Source organism: Protopterus annectens, chromosome 17.part0, assembly GCF_019279795.1.
Source record: "Protopterus annectens isolate FY-2018-M chromosome 17.part0, PAN1.0, whole genome shotgun sequence".
Lineage (NCBI taxonomy): Eukaryota > Metazoa > Chordata > Ceratodontiformes > Protopteridae > Protopterus > Protopterus annectens.
Window position 1 is genome coordinate 511,144,048 of NC_056751.1, and position 24,952 is coordinate 511,168,999.

Here is a 24,952-nt window from a genome sequence, read left to right on the forward strand (position 1 = left end):
AAAGGCTCAGGGACTTCCTTTTATTGCCTCAGAACAGGCCCCTGGCTATTCCACCTGTGCTAGATATTGTGGATGATGTGTTCTCTGAATCCAGCTTATCTCCTGATTCTTTGCCCCCTGCATCAGCCAAGCGAGATAGGTATTATAGAGTCCCTGACTCTCCAGTTTCTTTATAAAAACCCTTCTGCTGACCCAGAAACCATTTCCCAGGGTCCCAAAGGGGTTAAGGCTTCCATTGCAAAAAATCCAGTCCCTTCTGACAGATTCCAGAGCATTGGATAGGTGGGGGAAGAAAGTTTACACTTCTGCAACTTTAGCAGTAAGGGCTTTAAATTGCCAGTTTCACATGCTTAAGTACCAACAATATTTAATGGCTCAGTTAAAACAGAAAATGCTTGCAGGCTCAAAAGCTCCTGACTATAAAGAAATGCAGGATTTATTGCATGCAGTTGAACAGGTGGGAAAACATACTCTGCAATGTGGTTTTGATTCTTTAGAGGCCTCTTGTAGAGCCGCAGTTACAGGTTCTGTGATTCAAAGACATGCTTGGTTAAAAAAACAGAGTTTACCTGATCATGTTAAGGCAAAATTATTGGATGCTCCTTTACAGCATGATACCTTGTTTGGTGTAAAGGCAGAAGAGGAGTTAAAGAAAATGGAAATGGAGGATAAAGCTAAATCTATGCAAACAGTCGAAGATTTCTTACAGGTACAGCCACCTCAATTTAGCAGAAATTGGCCTACAAAGAATTGGTCCTTTCCAGTGTCAGACAGGCCACAGAGAGGCAGATACAGACGCCCAAGAGGCAGATCTCAACCCCAAGGCTCTAACAGACTACAGTGGGGTACCTCAACCCCAAAAGGAGGTGAGGACAAGTCTCAACCTTACAAGAAACCGTCCCAATGACTTCCCCCTTTGTATGCCGAACACTTCCCTTTTGGCAGCCCCCTTGGGGGGAAAACTAGCACTTTTTCCTCAAAATTGGCAATCAATCACCCAAGACAAATGGGTTCTGAATATTGTGTCTCAAGGTTACAGGTTCCACTTTCACACTTTACCAAGGCTAAAAGGAATGCCAAACCTGCCACAAAATCAATGGGCAGAGGCTCAAAAACAAATTTCAGCCCTCATGGACATGAGAGCTATTCAAAACGTACCACAGCAGGAACAAGGACAAGGATTTTACTCAAGACTATTCCTGGTCTCCAGAAAGGACAAAGTCTAGAGACCCATACTAGACCTTTCAACTCTAAATACTTACCTGGATGTTCCGAAATTCAAAATGTTGACACTACAGCAGCTTCTTCCCATGCTGGGCAAGAAGGGCTGGCTTGTTACTTTGGACCTCAGCGGCATACTTGCATGTCCCTATCAGAGAAGATTGCAGAAGATACCTCAGATTCAAAGCTGGTACAATGCACTACCAGTTCACTGCACTGCCCTTTGGCTTATCTACTGCGCCCAGGGTCTTTACCAAGTGCCTGGCACCAGTAATTGCATTTTGCAGACAAAAAGGAATTCAAATATATCCATACCTGGACGACTGCCTTATTCAAGCAGAGAGAAAGGACATTCTTCTAAAGCATGTGGCGTTTGTCAAAAGATTACTAACAGGTCTAGGGTACACAATAAACGAAAAGAAATCAAAACTCATACCCTCTCAAGCGATAATATTCCTAAGTGCAAGCTTAAATACAACTGCCCAGATGGCTTATCTCACGCCAGACAGACAACTGACTACTTATTTCAAAATGTTGGCAACAAAGACCCAGTTATCTGCAAGAAAAATTCTGCAGGCTTTGGGCTTCATGGCATCCTGCATTCTGCTAATTCCATATGCAAGACTGCATATGAGGAAACTTCAATGGTATCTAAAAAGTGTTTGGACTCAACATTGCCACAGCCTGGAAACAATTATTATCCTCGTTCCCTGCCTGCAACAGGAGATGTTATGTGATTCTATCTCGCCTACATTCTGACTGATGGGTTCGGAGCCGATCCCTCGGCTCCGACTCTGCACGCTTATGCCAAAGAGCGAAGTCTCTTATTGGCTGAGCTTACTATATCCCAGGATGCACCACTACCAGTCCCCCAGATCTCGTTTGCCGCTAACTTGCGAAGACGTGGTCTCGAGCTGGCTGAGCTGAGTAGTATTTTACTAACTTTTTTCTGTCAGAAGTTTGCTGTTCTTGTCATAAAAAGCTGTTTTAACGGCTACTCTTTCCTTTTGTGTGTGATTGGAGTTTTTTGTGAGAAACTTTGTAGTGTGATTGGGTTCTGATTTCAGGCCTCCTTCATCTTAGGGCCTTCCCGGTCAGTCAACCCCTCTCAAACCTTAGGGGTTTTTAAAATACCCTTGAGTTAATTGTTACCGGATTGTTTACCTAATCGGCAGCTGTAAACTGATTTTTGGTAGTATCAGTTAAATCAGAAAGTCAAGTGGATAGTGTTGTTTTTTCTGTCAGGGAATTACTGCATTATTGTTATAATGTCTCAGAATCCTAGGCCTTCGGGCTTTAAAAAATGCACCAAATGTAATTTTAAGATGTCAATCACAGATGATCACTCTCTCTGTGTTTATTGTTTGGGTGCAAAACATTTACAAGAGTCATGCAGTGTGTGTCACGCTTTTTCCTCGAGGGTCCTCCAGGAGAGGAAAAATAAACTCATTCTTAAAGGCTTAATAAAACCCTCCTTTGAAGAAGCTTTAGCATCCTCTCCTTCTCCAGCTAAAAAGAAAAGGGCGTCGGCTCCGACCAGTCCGTCGGATCCGACCGCCAAAAGACATAGGCAGGCTTCTCCTTCGGCTCCAAGGACTTCGGAGCCGAGGGCGGAACGGTCTGCCTCGATGCCACCAGTCTCGACTCCTCTGGCTTCGGAGCCGATGGCTGGGGCATTGAGAGGCGGGTCACCTTCGTCGGCTCCACTGGTCTCGGAGCCGACAAAGGTTGCCCGCTCAGACACTTCCTCCTCCGGCGCCGAAATCCTCCTCGGCACCGATGGAAACTAGTGTGGGGATTCCTTCGGCGCCGATAGTCATCGGGTCGCCTTGGAGCCGGTCCCCTAGCCCTTTGGGGCCGTTGGAGAGGCCATCTCGAACCCGTTCAGTATCCTCTCGGTCATCGAGGATGTCTGATTCGGATATAGACAGGGTGCTCCAAAGACTGTTCCAGTCCCCAGTCTTTCAAAAATTTGTTTCGGCTCCGACCCAGTTCGGAGCCGATGGCCCATGCCCATGTCATTGCTATTCCTCCTCCGACCGCTTCGGCTCCGTCGGAGCAGGTGCTGTTGGAGCCGGTGGAGATCTTGGGGTCGGCTCCGACCCTTACTCCAACCCCGGCCTTCGGGTCCGAGTTTGGTACACGGACTTCTTCGGCTGGACCTGGGGGTGATGTTTCGGGACCTATGCTGTCGGTTCCGAGCCTCCCTCTCGGTGCTTCGGCTGCGGGACTTCCGTCTGCTATCATGGCTCCGGGGACCGGACACTCCCAGGATTCTGGGGGTCCGGCTTTCAGAGCTATGAGGAGTGCCTTGGCCAAGTCTTCTTCAGCCATCTCCCCGGCTTTACCAGCACCTTCCCTGGGCGTGGAGACTGGGTCTTTGGCAGTTCCCCTGTCCGTAGGCAGCGGAGCCCCTGGGCCTGAGGTTACCCCCATTGGGGGTTCCCCTCCTGAGGGTTCTTCGGAGTTGTCTTCAGAGGAACCCCCAAGGAAGAGATCGTGCAAGAGGAAGCACGTGGACTCCGAGTCTATTACATCTGACACTGATCTTGATGATGTGGAGGGGTCCCCGAAGTCGTCCTCGGATGATGTCTCATTTGCAGACATCTTAGAGATCCTCAAACAACGAGGCGGCTGGATATCCAAACCCCCCTCCGCTGATGAGTCAGTGCTCCTCAAGGCCTTTGGGGCTCAGCCCTCCGCCTCCTGGGTGTCTCCGCCCTTCGACGAGCTCCTGGATTTAGTTTGTCGGAGGGCGTGGGAACATCCAGATACCGTGGAACCAGTCCCTTCTCGTCCTAACAAATTTTTGTCTGCCCCACCCGAGAAGGAGTTCCTCACTAAAGGCGTGGCTGTAGATGCCATGGTGGTGGCATCTGCTACACAACAGGACGTGGCAGGTGCTTCAACGTCCGTCCATCCTCCTAATAAGGAGTCTAGGAGCATGGACTGCACGGAAGCGCACCCTGACTTCAGCGGCCTTTACTTTAAGGTCCCTGAATTATTTGGCACATTTTACCAGACTTCAGAGGGATCTGGTCAAGGAGCTGTCAGATTCCCTCTCGGGTAACCTACCTGAGCAGCTAGCCCAGTCGGTTAGCTCTCAGTTGGCTATCCTTACGTCAATTTCTAACTCGTCCATGAGGCTCATTTCATATGCGGCCGAAGGGCGGTAGAGCGGCAGGCACAGGCGTGGCTCACGGAGACAAGCCTGGCTCCTTGTGTCAGTTTGGAGGCCTTCAAGTCTTCCTTCGCCGACGCCCTTCGATGGGTCCTCTTTGTTTGGACCTAAGGTTAAAGACACCCTTACCGCTGTGAGCAAGAGGGAAAAACTTTATCTGCCGTAGGTGCCCGTTATTCCACTCCCTTCGGCCTTATCCCAAGGCTAAAGGAGGGGGGAAGATGTGGTTCCGTAAATCACGTAAGTTTTTTCCTCAACAGCAGGAAGATTCCCCTTCCCGAGGCAGAGGACGGGGAAATTTTTCTGGGAGACGCCGTCCCAGAGGCGGCAGAGGGCCCCGCAATTCTGGAGACCGCGAGTCCTTTCGTGGCTCTTCAGCCTCCCACACCTCATGAGGGATTGCCCGGCTGTGCTGCTCCGGAGCCAGTCGGGTGCCGTTTTGCCAAGCACCTAAAAGCCTGGGAATCAATCACTCAGGACAGATGGGTGCTTCGGATCATTGCCGGAGGTTACACCATCCCATTCACATGCTCACCCCCACCGTCCAAAAAAATCCCGGACCCACCACCCAGTCAAAGGGAAATTGCAGCCGCAGAAGCTTTAAAGCTGCTAGAAAAAGGAGTCATCCAACCGGTCCCCACAGACCAGATCGGATCCGGAAATTACTAGAGGTTCTTTTTAGTGCCAAAAAAGACAGGGGACCTGAGACCAATATTGGATCTCAGCAGACTAAACCAATCCGTCACGAAATCCAAATTCCGAATGGTCACGTTACAATCCATTCTCCCATTGTTGGAGAAGGATGTTTGGATGTGCTCCATAGACCTCAAGGACGCCTATTATCACATACCGATTCATCAGGCGTCCAGGAGGTATCTGCGCTTCAGCCTGGGAGACAGTCATTTCCAATTTTGTGCACTGCCCTTTGGTCTCACCACAGCCCCCAGGGTGTTCACCAAGTGTTTGGCAGTAGTGACTGCTCACCTGAGGAGTCTTGGATTCCAAGTGTTTCCCTATCTGGATGACTGGCTCCTGACTGCCACCACCAGGCATCTACTAATGGACAACCTCAAAGCCACCATCTCCCTGGGTGCTACCCTGGGAATTACATTCAATTGGTCAAAGTCTGTCTTGCTGCCCTCTCAGCGCATAAGGTTCATAGGAGCAGAGATAGACTCAAAATTGATGCGCGTTTTTCTTCCTACCGAAAGGATCCTAACTTTACAAGGCCAAGTTCAAGCCCTGATTTCAAGATCCAAAGCCCCAGCCAGGATGGTCCTACAAGTTTTAGGTTCGATGTCTGCCACGGTTCTTCTAGTTCCTCTGGCAAGATTGCACATGAGGATTCTTCAGTGGCTATTGTCAACTCAATGGTCCTTTCAGGACCTTCCCTCAATCATCCCATTATGATTACAGAAACATGCAAACGGGACCTTCGCTGGTGGCTTCAGACATCCAATCTAAATCAAGGAAGCCCTTTTGTTATTCCCTCTCCAGTGGTCACCCTGACGACAGATGCCTCCCAGAAAGGGTGGGGGGGGCATTGTCTGGGCAGGTTAGTTCAGGGCTCCTGGCTTCCAGACGAAACTCTTCTCCACATCAATGTATTGGAGATGAGGGCTGTACTTCTGTCCCTACAGGCCTTACACAAGTTTCTCCCTCAGGGTATAATCGCCATCCACACAGACAACATGTCGGTGGTCTGGTATCTAAACAAACAAGGAGGGACCAGATCTTACCCCCTTTGCAGAGAGGCCATGAGAGTGTGGCAATGGGCTGTAGCTACCAGCCGTTTCTTGGTAGCGACCCACATTCCGGGGAAATCAAACATATTGGCAGACAGATTGAGCAGAACAATTCTCTCTCCTCACGAGTGGTCCCTAAACGAAACAGTAGCAGCTCAGGTTTTCAGGAGATGGGGACGCCGTGCTGCGACCTATTTGCAACACCACTAAACACGAAGTGCAAAAGGTTCTTCTCCTTGACTCCACATCAAGGGGAAGCAGCTATGGATGCTCTAGCACAACCTTGGCCAACAGGGCTACTTTATGCCTTTCCTCCGATTCCACTTCTCTCCAAAGTCATTCAAAAAGCTTCTCAATTGGGGTCCACAATGATACTGATTGCTCCATACTGGCCTCGTCAGGTATGGTTTCCCTACCTGAAGAAACATGCGGTGGACGATCCTTGGACTTTAGATCTAACTCCGGATCTGCTAATTCATCAGTCGGGACAACAGCATCAGTCCCTACACTCCTTGAAGTTGACAGCTTGGCTCCTCCACTTCCGACTTTAGTCAGAAGTCACGCATTAGACCCAGAAGTTATTCACATTTTATCTTCAGCCCACAAACCCACCACTAAGAAATTGTACCTCAGTAAGTGGAAGAGGTTTGCTATCTGGGCTCAACTCAGGGGCTTAGACCCTATCACTGCTCCAATCCCGGAAGTTTTGAAATTCTTAACATCCCTGTTTAATCAAGGATCTTCTGTCTCTACTATTAGTCCAACTGGCGGCTATCTCTAAATTCCACGAATCCATGGATCCTCCATTGATGAGCAGCAGAATATGCAAAACTTTCATTAAAGGTGCGGGCCTGTTAAGACCCCCAGTTTTTCATCCTGCGCCTCCGTGGGATCTTGATTTGGTGCTTCGTGCATTAACATCTTCCCCTTTCGAACCGGCTGCTACATGTGAGTTAAAATATCTGTCTTGGAAAACTGCCTTCTTAGTTGCAATTACTTCTGCAAGAAGAGTTTCAGAGCTTCAAGCCCTGTCTATTAAACCACCGTACTTGATTTTCCACAAGGATAGAGTATCACTTAGGCCTAATCCATCCTTTGTCCCAAAGGTCTGTTCTAATCTCCGTCTCCAACAGTCTCTAGAGTTACCAGTTTTCTTCCCAAAATTCTCCAATGAAGCAGAATACACTCTCCATAAATTGGATGTTCACAGGCAATTGCGCTTCTATTTAGACAGGACTCAGCAATTTCGTAAGTCAGACCAGTTGTTTGTGTCCTTCTCAGACAATAAATTGGGTAAAACCATCACAAAAGCTACTATCTCCAAATGGATTAGAGATTGCATAACTCAGGCTTATTCTTCTTCGAATAAGCAACTTACAACATCTATCAAAGCTCACTCTACCAGAGCTATGGCGACTTCTATAGCTTTTCATTCCAAGCTCGCTATATCGGAGATTTGTGCTGCGGCTACTTGGTCCAATCCGCACACTTTCATTTCCCACTATAAATTGGATGTGGCATCTAAAGGCGAGCATCATTTGGTTCCACGGTACTCAGGAGTGTTTTCCAGTGAGCCACCCAGGATTCAGGTGCTAGGGACGCTGTCCCATCAGTCAGAATGTAGGCGAGATAGGATCACAACATCTTTAGTTATGTACTCACCATAACTTCAGATGTTTGGGATCCATCTCGCTTACATTCCTAATACCCACCCTCCTCCCCCTTGCCTTGGAGTTCAGAAGAGATTGAACGGTTTGAGTTCTACTGTTTTTATCTTGTTTCATCTGACGATGTTATATAATCAGAGCGTGCATGTGTGCATGTATGTGGACAAACTAGATCTGGGGGACTGGTAGTGGTGCATCCTGGGATATAGTAAGCTCAGCCAATAAGAGACTTCGCTCTTTGGCATAAGCGTGCCGAGTCGGAGCCGAGGGATCGGCTCCGAACCCATCAGTCAGAATGTAGGCGAGATGGATCCCAAACATCTGAAGTTATGGTGAGTACATAACTAAAAGTTTCGATGGTGGGCCAAAAGCCTGTCACCACAACACAGGACAGCCATTCACCTTACCCACAGCCAGGCAGGCATTGACAACAGATGCATCAGATTATGCCTGGGGGCCCATATGGCAGGAAGATGTATTCAGGGCACATAGTCCGCAAGCCAAATGCATCTACATATCAATCAAAAAGAGATGCTAGCTGTTCAGAATGCCCTGACAGCCTTCAAGGATCTACTTCATCCAGGACAACTGCTGATAAAGACTAACAATACTACAGTCATGTGGTACATAAGCAGGGAGGCACACATTCCTACCCCCTCTGCTGACTAGCCATGAACTTGTGGGACACAGCATTGACTTACCAAGTACATCTGCAAGCACAATTCTTGCCAGGAAGGTCAAATACTCTGGCAGACGAACTAAGCAGAAACGTAATGGATCCTCACGAGTGGAAATTGGATCCACAAGTCTTCAGCATGATAACAAGGAACTGGGGATGCCCGGACATAGACCTATTTGCCTCCCCTCACAACTGCCAACTACAGAGATTCTGCACAAGGACTTATCACAAGCAAGCATGGAAAGTGGATGCTCTATCTTTCAGCTGGAAAAACCTAACAATATATGCCTTTCCTCCTCTGCCTCTCCTCCCCAAGGTACTCCTCAAGGTCAGACGAGAGAAGCCAAAAATGATACTGATTGCCCCAGACTGGCCCTGCCAGCACTGGTACCCAGTCCTAAAGACCTTGTCTCAATGCCCAGCTTGGGCATTGCCTCAAATTCCTCACTTATTGACCTGGCAAGACAGTCAGATACTGCACAGCCAACTCGGGACCTTAAACCTGGCAGCATGGCAGATAATGTAGCCATTCAAGACGCACCTCTCTCTAAAGCAGTGATGGATGTTATTTTGGAGGCCAGGAGGCCTAGCACCAGAAAATCATATGCAGAAAAATGGAAGAGATTCTGTGCTTGGAACCAGGCACAAGGCATTGACACGATTGTTACAAATATTCCTCAGATTTTGCAATACTTAACTGAGATGTTTGGTAAAGGCCTTTCCTTTTCATCAATTAAAATTCATGCCTCTGCCATTTCAGCTCATTACAATACAGAACCACCTATTTTTTCTCATCCATTACTAAGGCAGTACCTCAGAGGGGCCAAAAACATAAGACCTCCAAGGAGAGCACCAGTACCTGCATGGGACCTCAACTATGTCTTGGAAAAACTCATACTGCCTCCGTTTAAGCCAGCCTCTGCAGCTGATATAAAATTCTTATCCTGGAAAACAGCTCTGCTCCTAGCAATAACCTCCTCTAGATGAGTCTGAGTTACAGGCACTCATGGCTGTGGAACCTTTTATCATTTTCCATCCTGACAGGGTTTCTCTGAGAACAAAACCCTACATTTATGCCTAAGGTAGTGTCCAGTGTGGCCCTTAACCAAACAATTCATTTGCCTACCTTTTATCCAAACCCACAGAATAAGGGTGAGAGACTTCTGCATTTTTTGAACATTCACAGGCAGCTACACTTCTACTTGGACTGAACCAAAACTTTCAGAAAGTCTGAACAACTTCTAGTGGCATATGCTGCAGTATCACAAGGAAAGCCCATCTCAAAGCAGACTATTTCAAAGTGGATAGGCCACTGCATTCATTTCTGCTATTCACAGCATGGCAAATCGGTGCCCAAGGGCATTAGGCCACATTCAACCAGAGCAGCAGCCACTTCAGCAGCCTTCCTCAGAGGAGTACCAACCAAAGACATCTTAGAGGCTGCAACTTGGAGTTCAGTGCATACTTTTACAAAGCACTATCACTTACCTCTCTACTCTAAATCCAGGGCAGGCTTTGCCACTGCAGTTCTGCAGGGCCTGATAGCCTCTCCTAATCCTATTTAGCACCAGCCTCCCAACCTTAGCTTTGGGATTCAACCCAATTATTATGACTGCAACAGTGAAACACGAACATAGTACAGTTGTGTACCTACCATAAATGTAGATGTTAGTGTGTTCACTGTTGCAGTCCAGGTTACCCTCCCACCCATCCCCCTTTTCCTTTGCTGAGATTTATCTGTACTTCTCTATTCTATACAACCTATGTGGTGTATTTGCTTGTAGATGAAAGAAAAGTTGTTTTTTGTGCATGCATGCTTATTGGCATAATTTTCAGCCTACAATTTTAGGGGCACCTGACATCTGGGGCAAGAAAAGCTGAAGAAAATGGTGTCGGCTGCATGTTTTATACCCCTGGTGCACTGACGTCAAGGAGGAGGTGACAGCAACCGACGCCGGACCTAGACTTTGAAACTCTGGCCGACTGCGGGTAGCCTGCCAGCAGGATAACCCAATTGTAATGACTGCAACAGTGAATACACTTGAACATCTACATTTATGGTAGGTACACAAGTGTACTTTCTGGGCCTGCCTTATCAGGCTTCACAGCTTTTGACAGATCTGTGATTCTGCAGCTAAAGCACAGATGTGAAGTTGTTCAAGCTCGCCGTTCATTCTTTACTGATGGGTTCAGAGCCGATCCCTCGGCTCCGATACGGCCAATTGCAAAGCTGGATGTCTTCAAATAGCTCGAGGCCAAGTCCCTATCCCGTGATGCACCTGGAATTACCCCAGATGTTCTTCGTGTTTCACTGTTGCCGTCATTGCATTTGGGTTATCTACCTGCAGATGTTCTTCGTGTTTCACTGTTGCAGTCATTACATTTGGGTAATCTGCTGGCAGGTTGCCCCTGGTCGGCCTGAATTCCAAAGTCTTGGGTCCTACATCGGTTGCTGTCTCTTCTTCCATGACATCAGGTCGTCAGGGGTATAAAACATGCAGCCGACGCAATTTTCTTTAGTCTTTCTTGCCGCGTGGTGCCCGAAGCAGAAGCATTTCGTAAGTGCCGGTCGGCCGACTCCTGAAATGTTGTGAGTTTCAGAACCAAAGTCTTCTCTAAAGCTAAGTACCCCGTTGGGGAAACTTTTTTTTTTTTTTCTTGCTCCATACCGATGTCAGAAAAAGTTAATTGTATTACTTGTGGGAAGCAAATACCTCATAAGATCAGGTTTCTGTTTCTTCTGATTCCTCTTCTGATCAGGAATTCTCTATACCTCCCTATGAGGATTTGATGCAGAGGAGTCTATACCATCTGCATCACCTCCTGAGGATTATTCATTTGGAGAAACCTTGACTACTTTGAGGGAGCATTTTCACTGGGAGAGTCAAGATTTCTCAGAATCAGAGGCTTAGGGATTTCCTCCTTCTCCCTCGGCACAAGTCTTTAGCCATACCCCCTGTTTTAGACATTGTGGATGATGTATTTTTGGAGTCAAGTTTGACCCCTGATTCCTTACCTCTGGCTCCCAGCAAGCCTGACAGATATTACAGGGTCCCTGACTCTCATAAATTTCTATTTAGAAACCCTGCTGCTGATCCTGAAACTATTTCACAGGGTCCAAAGGGAGTTAAGGCCTCAACAGCAAAAAATCCTACCCCCTCTGACAGAGATTCAAGGGCACTAGACAGATGGGGAAAAAATGTTTATACATCTGCAACCTTGGCAATTAGGGCCTTAAACTGTCAATTTCACAAGCTTTAAGTGTCAACATGTTATGGGATTGCTGAAACAGAAAATGATGATTTCTGAATATGCAGAAAGTAAAGTATTGCAGGAGTTATTGCATGCAGCTGAACAGGTTGGAAAGCATACTTTGCAATGTGGTTTTGATTCCTTAGAGGCCGCCTGCAGGGCCGCAGTTACTGGATCTGTGATTAGGAGGCATGCCTGGCTAAAGGAACAAAATTTGCCTGATCCTGTTAAAGCTAAATTACTAGATGCACCTTTACAGCATGATACTCTGTTTGGTATTAAGGCAGAAGAGGTTTTAAAGACAATGGAAGACAAAGCTAAGTCTATGCAAACTGTAAAAGACTTCTTAGAAGTGCAGCCACCAAGATTCAGTAGACACTGGCCAGAAAAAATTGGTCCTTTCCTGTGTCAGACAGAGCTCAAAGGGGCAAATCCAGATGCCGTAAGGGTTCCAGATACCAGGCACACTATTCATACAGGTCAAAGCAATGGGGCGCTTCTACTTCCAAATCTGGAGGAGATAAAGCGCAAACCTACAGAAAACAGTCCCAATGACTTCCCTCTGCCCTACACCAAGCACTTATCTTTTGGCAGCACCCTTTGGGGGAAAACTAGCACTTTTTGCTCAAAATTGGCAGTTAATAACCCAGGACAAGTGGGTGCTATACATAGTATCACAGGGATACAGATTCCATTTCCATACCCTGCCAATGGCAAACGGTTGGCCAGATCTGCCAAAAAATCAATGGGCAGAGGCACAAAAACAGGTTACGTCCCTCATGGATATGGGGGCCATTCAGCCAGTACCAGAACAGGAAAAAGGAGAAGGTTTTTACTCAACTGTTCTTGGTACCCAGAAAAGACGAGGCCTGGTGGCCAATACTGAATTTATCGATTTTGAACACATACCTGGACATTCCAAAATTCAAAATGCTGACTTTGCAGCAGCTTTTGCCCATGCTGGGCAAGAATGCTTGGCCGGTGACATTAGACCTAAAAGAGAAATACCTGCATGTCCCAATAAAACAATCTTGCAGAAGATACCTCAGATTCAAGGCTGGCTTAATGCATTACCAATTCTCTGCACTGCCCTTTGGCTTATCTACTGCACCCAGGTTCTTTGCAAAGTGCCTGGCACCAGTAATTGCATTTTGCAGACAAATAAGTGTACAAATATATCCTTGGACGACTGTCTCACAAGCAGAGAACAAGGACATTCTTCTTCAACACATGGCGTTTGTGAAAAGGCTTCTAACATGCCTAGGGTACACAATAAACGAAAATAAATCACAACTGGTACCCTCTCAAAAGATAACATTCCTGGGTGCAAGCTTGAATACAACTGTCCAGATGGCTTACCTCACGCCAGACAAGCAAAGGCAACTGACCACTTACTTCAAACTGATGGCAACAAAACCCCAGTTATCTGCAAGACAAATTCTGCAGGTTTTGGGCTTCATGGCATCCTGCATCCTACTGATTCCATATGCAAGACTGCATATGAGGAAACTTCAATGGTACCTAAAAAGTTTATGGAGTCAACATTGTCACAGTCTGGAAACAATGATTCTTCTCATTCCCTGCCTACAACGGGAGTTTCTATGGTGGGCAAAGGCATGTCACCAAAACATGGGATGGCCCTACACTCTACTCCCTGCTAGCCAAACCTTAACAGACGCATCAGATTATGCCTGGGGGCCCACGTGGCGGGAAGATGCATTCACGGCATATGGACCCCAAAACAAATGAATCTACATATCGACCAGAAAGAGATGCTAGCTGTTCAAAATGCCCTAACAGCCTTCAAGGACTTACTTCAACCAGGGCAAATACTGATAAGACGGACAACACCACGGTCATGTGGCATATAAACAAGCAGGGGGCACACACTCATACCCCCTTTGCAGATTAGCCATGGCACCGTGGGACACAGCTTTGACCTACCAAATACATCTTCAAGCTCAATTCCTGCCAGGAAAACAAAACACTCTGACAGACTAAGCAGAAACCTTATGGATCCTCACGAGTGGAAACTAGATCCACAAGTCTTCAGCATGATAAAGAAATGGGGGAGCCCAGACAATAGATCTATTTGCCTCTCCTCAAAATTATCAATTGAAAAGATTATGCACAAGGACTTATCACAGCAAGCATGGAAAGTGGACGCCCTGTCCTTCAGTTGGAAAAACCTATCAGTTTATGCCTTTCCTCCTCTGCCTCTTCTTCCCAAGTTCCTCCTAAAAGTCAGACAAGAGAAACCAAAGACGATACTAATTGCTCCGGACTGGCCCCGCCAATACTGGTACCCAACCCTAAGGAACTTGTCTCATTACCCAACTTGGACCTTACCTCAAAGACCTCAACTACTGTCCCAGCAAAACAATCCGATCCTGCACAGTCTACTCCAGACACTGAACCTGGCAGCATGGCTGATCATGTAGTTATACAAACAACACCTCTCAGTAAAGCTGTGAGGGATGTCATTTTGGAAGCCAGAAGGCCTAGTACTAGAAAATCTTATGCTGATAAATGGAAGAGATTCTGTGCTTGGAATCGAGCACAAGGAACTGATACAGCAGAACCAAATGTTCCTCAGATGACTGAGGTGCTTGACAAAGGCCCATCTTTCTCATCAATTAAAATCTATGCCTCTGCCATTTTGGCTCATTACAATACAGAGCCACCAGTCTTTTCTCATCCTTTACTAAAGCAGTATCTTGGAGGAGCCAAAAATTTAAGGCCGCCTAGATCACCAATACCTGCATGGGACCTCAATTGTGTTGGAAAAGCTCACCCTGCCTTCATTTGAACCAGCTGCTACCGCTGATATAAAGTTCTTGTCATGGAAACAGCTCTGCTACTAGCAATTACTTCAGCAAGATGAGTTTCAGAGCTACAGGCTCTCATGGCTGTGGAGTCTTTTTATCATATTTTACCCAGACAGGGTGTGTCTGAGGACAAGTCCTACATTTATGCCTAAGGTGGTTTCCAGTGTGGCTCTTAACCAAGCTATTCATCTGCCAACCTTTTATCCAAATCCGCAGAACAAGGGGGGAGAGGATTCTGCATTCCTTGGACGTACACAGACAGCTAAGATTCTACTTGAGCTGGACTAAAGCTCTAAGAAAAACTGAGCAATTACTAGTGACATATGCTGCAGGATCAGAAGGAAAGGCTATTTCAAAGCAGACTATTTCAAAGCGGATAAGCCACTGCATTCATTTCTCCTACTTGCACCATGGTAAACCTGTGCCCAAGGGCATTAGGTCTCATTCCACCAGAGCTGCAGCTACTTCAGCAGCCTTTCTCAGAGGCGTACCAACCTTTCTCAGAGGAGTACCAACCAAAGACATTCTAGAGTCTGCTACTTGGAGTTCTGTTCACACCTTTACAAAGCATTATCAGTTGCCTCTCTCTAAGTCCAGGGCTGGCTTTGCAACTGCAGTTCTGCAGGGCCTTATAGCCGCACCTAATGCTGTTTAGCTCCAGCCTCCCAACCATAGCTTTGGGATTCTACCCAAATGTAATTACTGCAACAGTGAAACACTAAGAACATAGTACAGTTGTGTACACTTACCATAAATGTAGATGTTAGAGTGTATTCACTGTTGCAGTCCAGGTAACCCTCCCGCCATCCCCCTTTCATTCTGGAGTTTATCTTTCCTTCTCTATCATGTTCATCATGTTTCACTGTTGCAGTCATTACTCTTGGGTTATCCTGCTGGCAGGCTACCCTCAGTCGACCAGAATTCCAAAGTCTAGGTCTTGCGTCTGTTGCTGTCGCCTCTTCCTTGACGTCAGTGCACCAGGGGTATAAAAGATGCAGCAGATGCAATTTTCTTCAGTCTTTCTTGCCGCGCGGTGCCCAAAGCAAAATCAGTTCGCAAGTGCCGGTCGGCCGACTCCTGAGATTTTCAAATCCGAATTTCAGAACCGAAGTCTTCATTAAAGCTAATTACCCAGTTGGGGAAACTTTTTTTTCTTGCTCCAGACCGATGTCAGAAAAAGTTAACAATTGTATTTCTAGTGGGAAGCAAATACCTCATAAGGATTTTCACTCTTACTGTATTCCTTGCCTAGGCCCTGATCACAACGTTGCTAGCTTGTCGGTTTTGTGCTAGATTTAACCTACGCACTAAGCATCTGTCCGATGTTGCATTTCATTACTTTGGCCGGAGATTTAATTATATAATACCGTCGGATCAGCCGACAACTGGAGTTTACAAAACACGCAAGGACAAGGATAAGGATAGGCATCCGAGGTCCAAAACCGACTAGGCCTCTGCTAGGCCAGTCGCGGGTCAGCCGGTTCTCTGGTGCTTTCGCAGCCCTTGACGCCCACTACCTCAGAGCCACAGGCCGCTTCCGACTCCCACATGGAGCCGACTGGTCCTCTGGATACTCAAGGTATTGGACACTCTGAAATCATTCCCTCAGATGGGTCCGGAGCCGCAGAGCAGGCATCTGCTTCTGATGGTGTCTACAGACCTACACAACTATATATTAAGCCATCTTCAGCTTCAAAGATTAAAGCAGCTCTAAAGACAAAGAAACAAGTAAAGCATTCTCCTACTCAGACTTCCATGCCTAAAAAAACAGATGCCCAAAATGGCCGAAGACCTAATTACTTTGATCAGGGGCTCCCATCCCCCTCCTGATATGAGGCCTAGGCAAGAGACAGAGTATGATTCTTCTGATCAGGTTTCTATTTCCACTGATTCATCTTCTAAACAGGATTACTCCATGCTTCCCTATGAGGATTCTGATGCTGAAGAATCCATTCCTTCAGCCTCTCCTCCTGAGGATTATTCTTTTAGGGAAACCCTGCATACCATGAGGGAGCATTTCCACTGGGAGAGCCAAGATTATTCTGAAGCTAAGAAAAGGCTCAGACTTTCTGCTACTTCCTCAGCACAGACCCCTTGCTATTCCACCTGTTCTAGACATTGTAGATGTATTTTCAGAGTCCGGCCTGTGCCCTGACTCTCTACCCCCTGCACTTGCTAAGCCAGACAGATACTACAGGGTCACGGATTCTCATAAATTCCTATATAAAAACCCCGCTGCTGACCCAGAAACTATATCAGGGTCCCAAAGGGGTTAAAGCTTCCACTGCAAAAAACCCTGTCCCCTCTGATAGGGATTCTAGGGCTCTAGACAGATGGGGAAAAAAGGTCTACACTTCTGCTACCCTGGCTGTAAGGGCTTTAAATTGTCAGTTTCACATGCTTAAATATCAGCAATTTTTAATGTCACTGCTTAAACAAAAATTGTTGACAAGTACTGAATGTTCAGAGAACAAGGAATTGCAGGATTTATTGCATGCAGGTGAACAAGTGGGAAAGCATACTTTGCAATGTGATTATGATTCACTGGAGGCCTCTTGCAGGGCCGCTGTTACAGGTTCTGTTATTAGAAGGCATGCTTGGTTAAAGGAGCAGAATCTGCCTGATCATGTTAAAGCAAAATTATTAGATACACCATTACAGCATGATACTTTGGTACTAAAGCAGAAGAGGTGTTGAAAAAAATGGAGGATAAAGCAAAATCCATGCAGACAGTCAAGGATTTCTTACAGGTACAGCCACCCAGGTTTAGCAGGAACTGGCCTTCTAAAAATTGGTCCTTTCCAGTGTCAGACAGACCACAAAGAGGCAGATACAGGCGTCCCAGAGGCAGATCTCAGCCCCAAGGCTTATACAGGCCTAAACAATGGGGTGCTCCTACCTCCAAAAGCGGAGAAGACAAATCACAGCCTTACAGGAAACTGTCCCAATGACTTTCCTTTACCAGATCCAAGCACTTTTCTTTTGGCAGACCCCTTAGGGGGAAAACTATCACTTTTTTCATCAAATGGGTCCTGAACATAGTGTCCCAAGGCTACAGGTTCCATTTTCACACTCTACCAAGGTCAAAAGGTATGCCAAACCTGTCACACAATCAATGGGCAGAGGCACAAAAACAAATTACAGCCCTCATGGACATGAGGGCCATTCAGCAAGTACCACAACAAGAGCAGGGGCAAGGATTTTACTCCAGACTTTTCCTAGTACCCAGAAAGGACAAAACCTGGAGACTAATACTGGACCTGTCTATACCAAATACGTTTCTGGAAGTTCCAAAATTCAAGATGTTGACTCTACAGCAGCTACTGCCCATGCTGGGCAAGAAGGCTTGGCTCGTAACTTTGGACCTTAAGGAGGCATACCTGCATGTCCCAATCAGACAATCTTGCAGAAGATACCTCAGATTCATAGCTGGCTCAATGCATTACCAATTCCCTGCACTGCCCTTTGGATTATCTACTGCGCCCAGGGTCTTCACAAAATGCCTGGCACCAGTAATTGCGTTTTGCAGACAAAAAGTAATTCAAATATATCCCTACTTGGACGACTGCCTAATTCAAGCAGAGAACAAAGACATTCTTCTAAAGAATCTGGCGTTTGTAAAAAGATCACTAATTGGCCTAGGGTACACAGTAAATGAAAAGAAATCAAAACTAGTGCCCTCTCAAGAGAATATTCCTGGGTGCAAGCTTAAATACAACTGACTAGATGGCTTATCTCACGCCAGACAAAAGCAACCGACTACTTACTTCAAGAAATTGGCAACAAAAACCCACTTATCTGCAAGGAAAATCCTGCAGGCCATGGGTTTCATGGCATCCTGCATTCTACTTATTCCATATGCCAGACTGCATATGAGGAAACTACAATGGTATCTAAAAAGTGTTTGGACTCAGCATTGCCACAGCCTGGAGACAGTAATTGCACTCATTCCCTGCCTGCAACAGGAGTTTCGATGGTGGGCAGAAGCCTGTCACCACAACAAGGGTCTGCCATTCAGTTTACCCACAGCCAGACAGACACTGACAACGGATGCATCAGACTATGCCTGGGGGGGCCCATATGGCAGGAAAATGTATTCAGGGCACATGGCCTGCAAACCAGATGCATCTTCACGTCAATCAAAAAGAGATGCTAGCTGTTCAAAATGCCCTGGCAGCTTTCAAGGACCTGCTTCATCCAGGACAGTTACTGATAGACGGACAACACTACGGTCATGTGGTACATAAGCAGGGAGGTACACACTCCTACCCCCTCTGCACACAAGCAATGACCTTCCGGGACACAGCATTGACTTTTCAAGTTCACCTGCAAGCACAATTCCTGCCAGGAAAAACAAATACTCTGGCAGACGAACTAAGCAGAAACCTCATGGATCCCCACGAATGGAAACTGGATCCACAAGTCTTCATCATGATAAGGAAATGGGGATGCCCAGACATAGATCTATTTGCCTCCCCTCACAACTGCCAATTGCAGAGGTTTTACACAAGGATTTATCACAAGCAAGCATGGAAATTGGACGCCCTATCCTTCAGCTGGAAAAATCTAACAGTATATGCCTTTCCTCCACTGCCTCTCCTTCCCAGGGTACTCCTAAAGGTCGGACAAGAGAAGCCAAATATGATACTGATTGCACCAGACTAGCCACGCCAGTACTGGTACCCAATCCTAAAGAGCTTATCTCAAGGTCCAGTATGGATATTGCCTCAAACTTCTCACTTGCTGACCCAACAAAACAATCAGATCCTGCACAGCCAACTCAGGACCTTAAATCTGGCAGCATGGCGGATAATGTAGCCATTCAGAACACTCCTCTTTCAAAAGCTGTTATTTTATTTATTTTACATTTGTTAGCCGGGGGTGTCTGAGACGAAAAGGCACATCTGGAGTAGTTAACTTCATTTGTCAGCACCTTTGGGAATCGGACCCGACCTCGGATCCAAGCCGGCAATCTTTCATAGCTTAGATCCGAGCTCCTAGCTCCTCCCCTTCACCCATAATCCCCTGCCATCCCTGACTGACCTCAGATCTAGTTTGCCGCGCTTCTTATCAGCTAGGTTCTTGAGCTCCTAGTATCGCAGGGTTTTTGTAAGAGAAATTTCTCATTTTTTTTCTTATCCCCCTTAAGTGTGTGTGAGCGTTGAGTGTTCAGGTTCCTTTTTTGGTGTAAAACTTCCTAGTTTAAGCCCTTTAGTTAAACTTTCCCTCCCTCCCCTTTGCTGGTCATTAGTTTTTGTGTGTTGTGTGTTTGGGGCCTAACGAGTGGGTTTTCTTTAGGATGTCTGAGGCCCCAAAACCCATCTTTTCTAAGTGCACCGAATGTGGCCATAAGCTCTCTCCAGCGAATGGCCACACTCTGTGTGTACGGTGCCTTGGGGTTGAACACCTTTCCTCTGGGTGTTCTGTCTGCGCGGTGTTTTACCCCAGGGCACTGAAGGGGACCAGAGGTCGAAGTTAATCCTAGCAGGACTTTTGCCCCCGGATTCGGCTTCGGCCTCCGGTGCTTCTGTGGCCTCGTCCCTGGCTTCGGCGGCCACTCCTGCCTCTCTCCCTCCAGTCGGGACTCAAACTCCTGTTGCAGCGCCGGAGGAGAGGGAGGCCAGGAAAGAAAAAAGGAGGGAGAAGTACCACAAGCGGTGGGCTGAGGCCTCTGCTTCGGCCCCCCCGGCTAAGCGGTCTTCTCCCTCCAGGGCTTCTAGGTCTCCTCCTTCTCGGCTCCGGTCTCCATGCTTCTCACCCTGGCCCCGAGGAGGAGGAGACCCGATCTCCGTCGAGGTCATCGAGGCGGCACTCTCGGCCAGCCTTGGTGGCCTCTTCGAGATCAACTCGCAGTCTTTCCGACGCAGATTTGGACCGGATGATGCGAAGGTTTCTCCAGGCCCAACTGCAGATGGGAGTGCTCCTGCCACCCCCCCTCCGGGGGGGGGGGGGGGCTCGACACCCTTCTTTGCTCCGATAGCTCCTTCTCCGACCCGCTTCCCGGGTTCGGAACCTTCGGAGCTTGAGCAGCCTTGGAGCGGGGGGGTGGGTCGGCGCCGACATTATCGGGTACTTCGGCGTAGACTCTTCCCTCGAGCCTGTCGGGTCCTGGCTCTCGGAGCCGTGGGCTGAGCGTCGGATCCGAGGGAGTCTGTGTGTCTTGGGTTCCATCTAGGTCGGAGCACACTGGTCTGTCGGATCCGATGGCTTCGGTGCCAACCCCGATCTGTCCATCGGATACGAGCGAGGGTTTGCTCTCTGATCCCAGAGAGAGCTGCTCTCCCTCGGCTTTCGATGTGGTGGAGAGGGCACTGTAGAGTGCTTCCAGAGTGGCTCTCCCTCTGCTTTCGATGTGGTGGAGAGGGCACTGTCGAGTGCTTCCAGGCCCCCCGGTCCTTGCTTCGGGTCCGGCTTCCATCACCCGGCCCCAGGGACAGCCTGCTTCGATGTCCCAGGTCATTCCCTTGGAACAGGACGTGGCTGGAGACTTCCTCGGACAGCCCCCCCCCCGATGACGTCCCTCACAAGCGAAAGTACAAGAGGAGGCACGTGGACACCCCAGAGTCCTTGACAGATGACACTGATTTGGATGAAGGGGAAGTCTCCCCTAGGTCACCCCCCGAGGATATCTCCTTCGGAGACATTATGGAAATGCTTAGGATAAGAGGGGGGTGGTCTGCCTCCAAGGCTTCCTCGGACGAATCCGTGTTCCTGGCGGCATTCGAAGCAGGCCCATCTACCTCTTGGGTGTCCCCTCCGCCCGACCCCTTAGTGGACCTTATTGCCACTAGGGCGTGGAAGGAGCCGGACACTGTGGAGACAGTCCCCAAACACCCGGACAAGATACTTAGTCCCCCCTCCGAGAGGTCCCATTGGAGCAAGGGTCCCCCTGTAGATGCCATGTTGGTGGCGTCGGCCACCAAGAGGGAATTAGCTCAGGAGAGCCTCTCGGTCCATCCACCGAGCATGGAGTCCCATTTGATGGGCCGTTTAGGGAAGCGGGCTTTTAGTTCAGCGACCTTTTTGGTGAGGTCTCTGAACTACATGGCACATGTTATTCGACTGCAGCAGGACCTTATCGAAGAGTATGCTGCGTCGCCCCCGGAGTCCATGTTGGTGGAGGACAAACGGTTGTACTCCACTCGAATGGCCACTCTCAGGTCCATATCTAACACCTCTATGCGGCTGTTGTCCCACGCCACAGAGGGAGCCGCTGGAGCCAGCGGAACAGGCCTTGTCATGCGGCGTCAGGCCTGGCTCCGGCATTGCGATTTCGCGGAACCCTTCAAGGCGTCATTTACGAATGCCTCTTTCGATGGTTCCGCCCTGTTTGGCAAGACTGTTCGAGACTTTGGTCCAGAGCGAAAAGGACGGGAAGACGTCTGCCGTCGGAGTCCGCTTCTCTGCTCCCCAGAGGTCCTTCTCCAAGAACCAAAAGGGACAGAAGAAGATGTGGTTCCGGAAGTCGCAACAATCCCAGTCCGCTCCGGACCCCCAGTCCTTCCGTGGCAGAGGACGACAGGGTGGACGCCGCCCTAGAGGCAGAGGGGGCCCGAGGAATGGTGGGTCCAGAGAAGCTTTCTCTGACCTGCCCACCCAGCAACCCTGAGGGGTTGCCCGACTGCTCCTCTCTGGAGGCAGTCGGGGGACGTTTTTCGAGGCACCTGGCAGCTTGGGAGTCAATCACAACAGACCGCTGGGTGCTTCGCATCATATCCAGAGGATACCAAATTCCCTTTTCTCACATCCCTCACCAACCCAAACGCCTCCCCGACGTCCCACCCGATCAGAGGGAGGCTGCAGCTGTGGATATTCAGCAGCTCTTAGGAAAAAGAGCCATCCAACACGTCTCCCCAGACTAGTTCGGATCGGGTTACTACTCCAGGTTCTTTTTGGTGCCAAAAAAGACGGGGGACCTAAGGCCAATCCTCTCTCTCTCCCTCCTGAACTTGTCAGTAACCAAAGAAAAGTTCCGGATGGTCACCCTTCAATCCATTCTCCCCCTGTTGCGGGAGAGCGACTGGATGTGGTCGATAGACCTTAAGGATGCGTTTTTTGGCCACCATTTTTTGTGGACAAAACCCCGGTTCCTGGGGAAAATTTCTTCCCCCCCCCTTTTTTTCCCCCCCCAAAAAAACCCCCCCCCCCCAAAAAAAAAAGGGGGGGGAAAAAACTCGGGGGCCCCCAAAAAAAGGGGGGCCCCCCCCCCAAAGGGGGGCCTTTTTCCCCCTTTTTTTTTTTTGGGGGGGGGGCCCCCTCCCCCCCCCCAAAACCAAAAAGGGGGCCCCCAAAAAATTTTCCCCCCAAAGGGAAAATTTTTTTTTTCCCCCCAAAGGGCCCCCCTTTCCCCAAAAAAGGGGGGGGGGTTTTTTTTTCCCCCCAAAAAAAACCCCCCCTTTTTTTTTCCCCCCCCCCCCTTTTTGGGAAAAGGCCCCCCCTTTTTTCCCCCAACCGGGGGGGAAAAAAAAAGGTTTCCCCCCCCCTTTTTTCCCCCCCGGGGGGGGGGCCCCTTAAAAAATTTTTTAAACCCGGGGGTTTTGGGGGCCCCCCCTTTTTTTTTTTCCCCCCCCCCCCCCCCCCAAATTTTCCCAATTTAAAAAACCCCCCGGGGGGGGGGTTTTTCCCCCCCCCCGGGCCCCCGGCCCGGGTTTTATTCCTCCCGGGAATTTTTTCCCCCTTCCCCCCTTTTTCCCCCCCCCAAAAAATTCCCCCCGGGGGGGGGAAAAAAAAAAAACCCCCCTTTTCCCCCCCCCCCCCAAAAAATTTTCCCCTTTTTTTCCCCAAGGGGGCCGGGGCCCCCCCCCCCCAAAAAAAAGGGGGGGTTTTTGGGCCCCCCCTTTTTTCCCCCCCAAAACCCCACCCCCTTAAAAAAAATTGGGGGGGGGGGAAAAAAACAGGGGGGGCCCCCTTCTTTCCCCCCCTTTTTGGGGGGGGCCCCCCCTTTTGGGGAAAAAGGGGGGGGGGGGAAAAAAATTTTTTTTTGGGGGAAAACCCCGGGGGGTTTTTTTTGGTTTTAAAACCCCTTCCCCCCAAAAAAAAAGGGCCCCCCAAAAAGGGGGGGGAAATTCCCCCCGGGTTTTTTTTTGGGGCCCCCCCCCCCTTTTTTTTCCCCAAAAAAGGGGGGGGGGGAAAAAATTCCCCCCTTTTTTGGGGGGAAACCCCGGGGGGGTTTTTCCGGGGGCCCCCCTTTGGCCCCCCCCTTAAAAAAACCCCTTTTTTTTTTCCCCCCCCAAACGGGGCCCCCCGGTTTTTCCCCCTTTTGCTTTCCTTTCCCCCCAAGGGGTTCAAAGGGAAAAAAGGGGGGGCCCAAATTTTTTTTCCCTTTTAAGCTTTCCCATTTGGTTTTTTGGGCCCCGGGGGGCTACCCCCCCCCCTTCAAATTTCCCCCCCCCCTTTTTAAAAAAGTTGGGGTTTTTCCCCCAAAAAACCCGGGGCCCCCCCCAAAAAAAAAAAACCCCTTTTTTTTTGGGGGAAAATTTTTTTGGGGGGGGAAAAATTTTTTTCCCCCCTTTTATTTAATTTTTTTTTTTAAAATTTTCCCCAAAAAAAAAACCCCCCCTTTTTCCAAAAAGGGGTTTTGGGGCCCCCCCCTTTAAGACCCCCGGGGGGAAACCCCCCCCCCTTTTTTTTTTTTCCGGGTTTTAAACGGGTTTAAAAAAAAATTTTTTAAAAACCCAGCTTTTTTTTTAAAAAAAAAAACCCCTTTTCCCCCCCAAAATTTTTAAAAAATTTTTAAAAAAAATTTTTTCCCCCGGGTTTTTGGAAAATTTTCCTCCCCCCCCCTTTTCCCCCCCATTTTTTTTTTTCCTTTTTTCAATAAAAAAATTTTTTTTTTCCCCCCCCGGGGTTTCCTTTTTTTCCCCAAAAAATTTTTTAACCTTTTCCCTTTTTTTTTGGGGTTTTTTAAAAAAATTTTTTTAAAATTTTTTAAAGGGAATTAAACCCCCCCTTTTTTTCCAAAACTTTTTTTTAGACCCCCGGGGGGCCCCCCCCCCGGGCCTTTTTTTAAAAATTTTTTTTTAAAAAAATTTTTTTTCCCCCCTTTTTTGGGAAAATTTTAAAAAGGGGGGGGGGAAAAAAAGGGTTTGGGGGGGGCCCCCAAAAATTAAAATGAAAAATTTTTAAAATTTCCCAAAAAAAGGGGGGCCCTTTTTTTTTTTTTTCCCCCCCTTTTTTTGGGGGGAAAAAAAACCCCCCTTTTTTTTTTTTGGTTCTTTTTTAAAAAACCCTTTGGGGAAAAGGGGGAAAAAATTTTTGGGGGGGGAAACCCTTTTTGAAAAAAAATTTTTTAAAAAGGAAAGGGAAAAAAAACCCTTTTTTTTTAAAAACCCTTTTTTTCCCCAAAAAAAATTTTTTTTAAAATTTTTTTTGGGACCCCC

The 24,952-nt window shown here is 48.0% G+C and overlaps 1 protein-coding gene across 2 annotated transcripts in view; it reads left to right on the forward strand.

Moving 5' to 3' along the window:
- AKT1S1 (AKT1 substrate 1) overlaps positions 1–24,952 on the forward strand; it is a 480,046-nt gene that overhangs the window by 395,713 nt on the left and 59,381 nt on the right. The window lies entirely within an intron of this gene.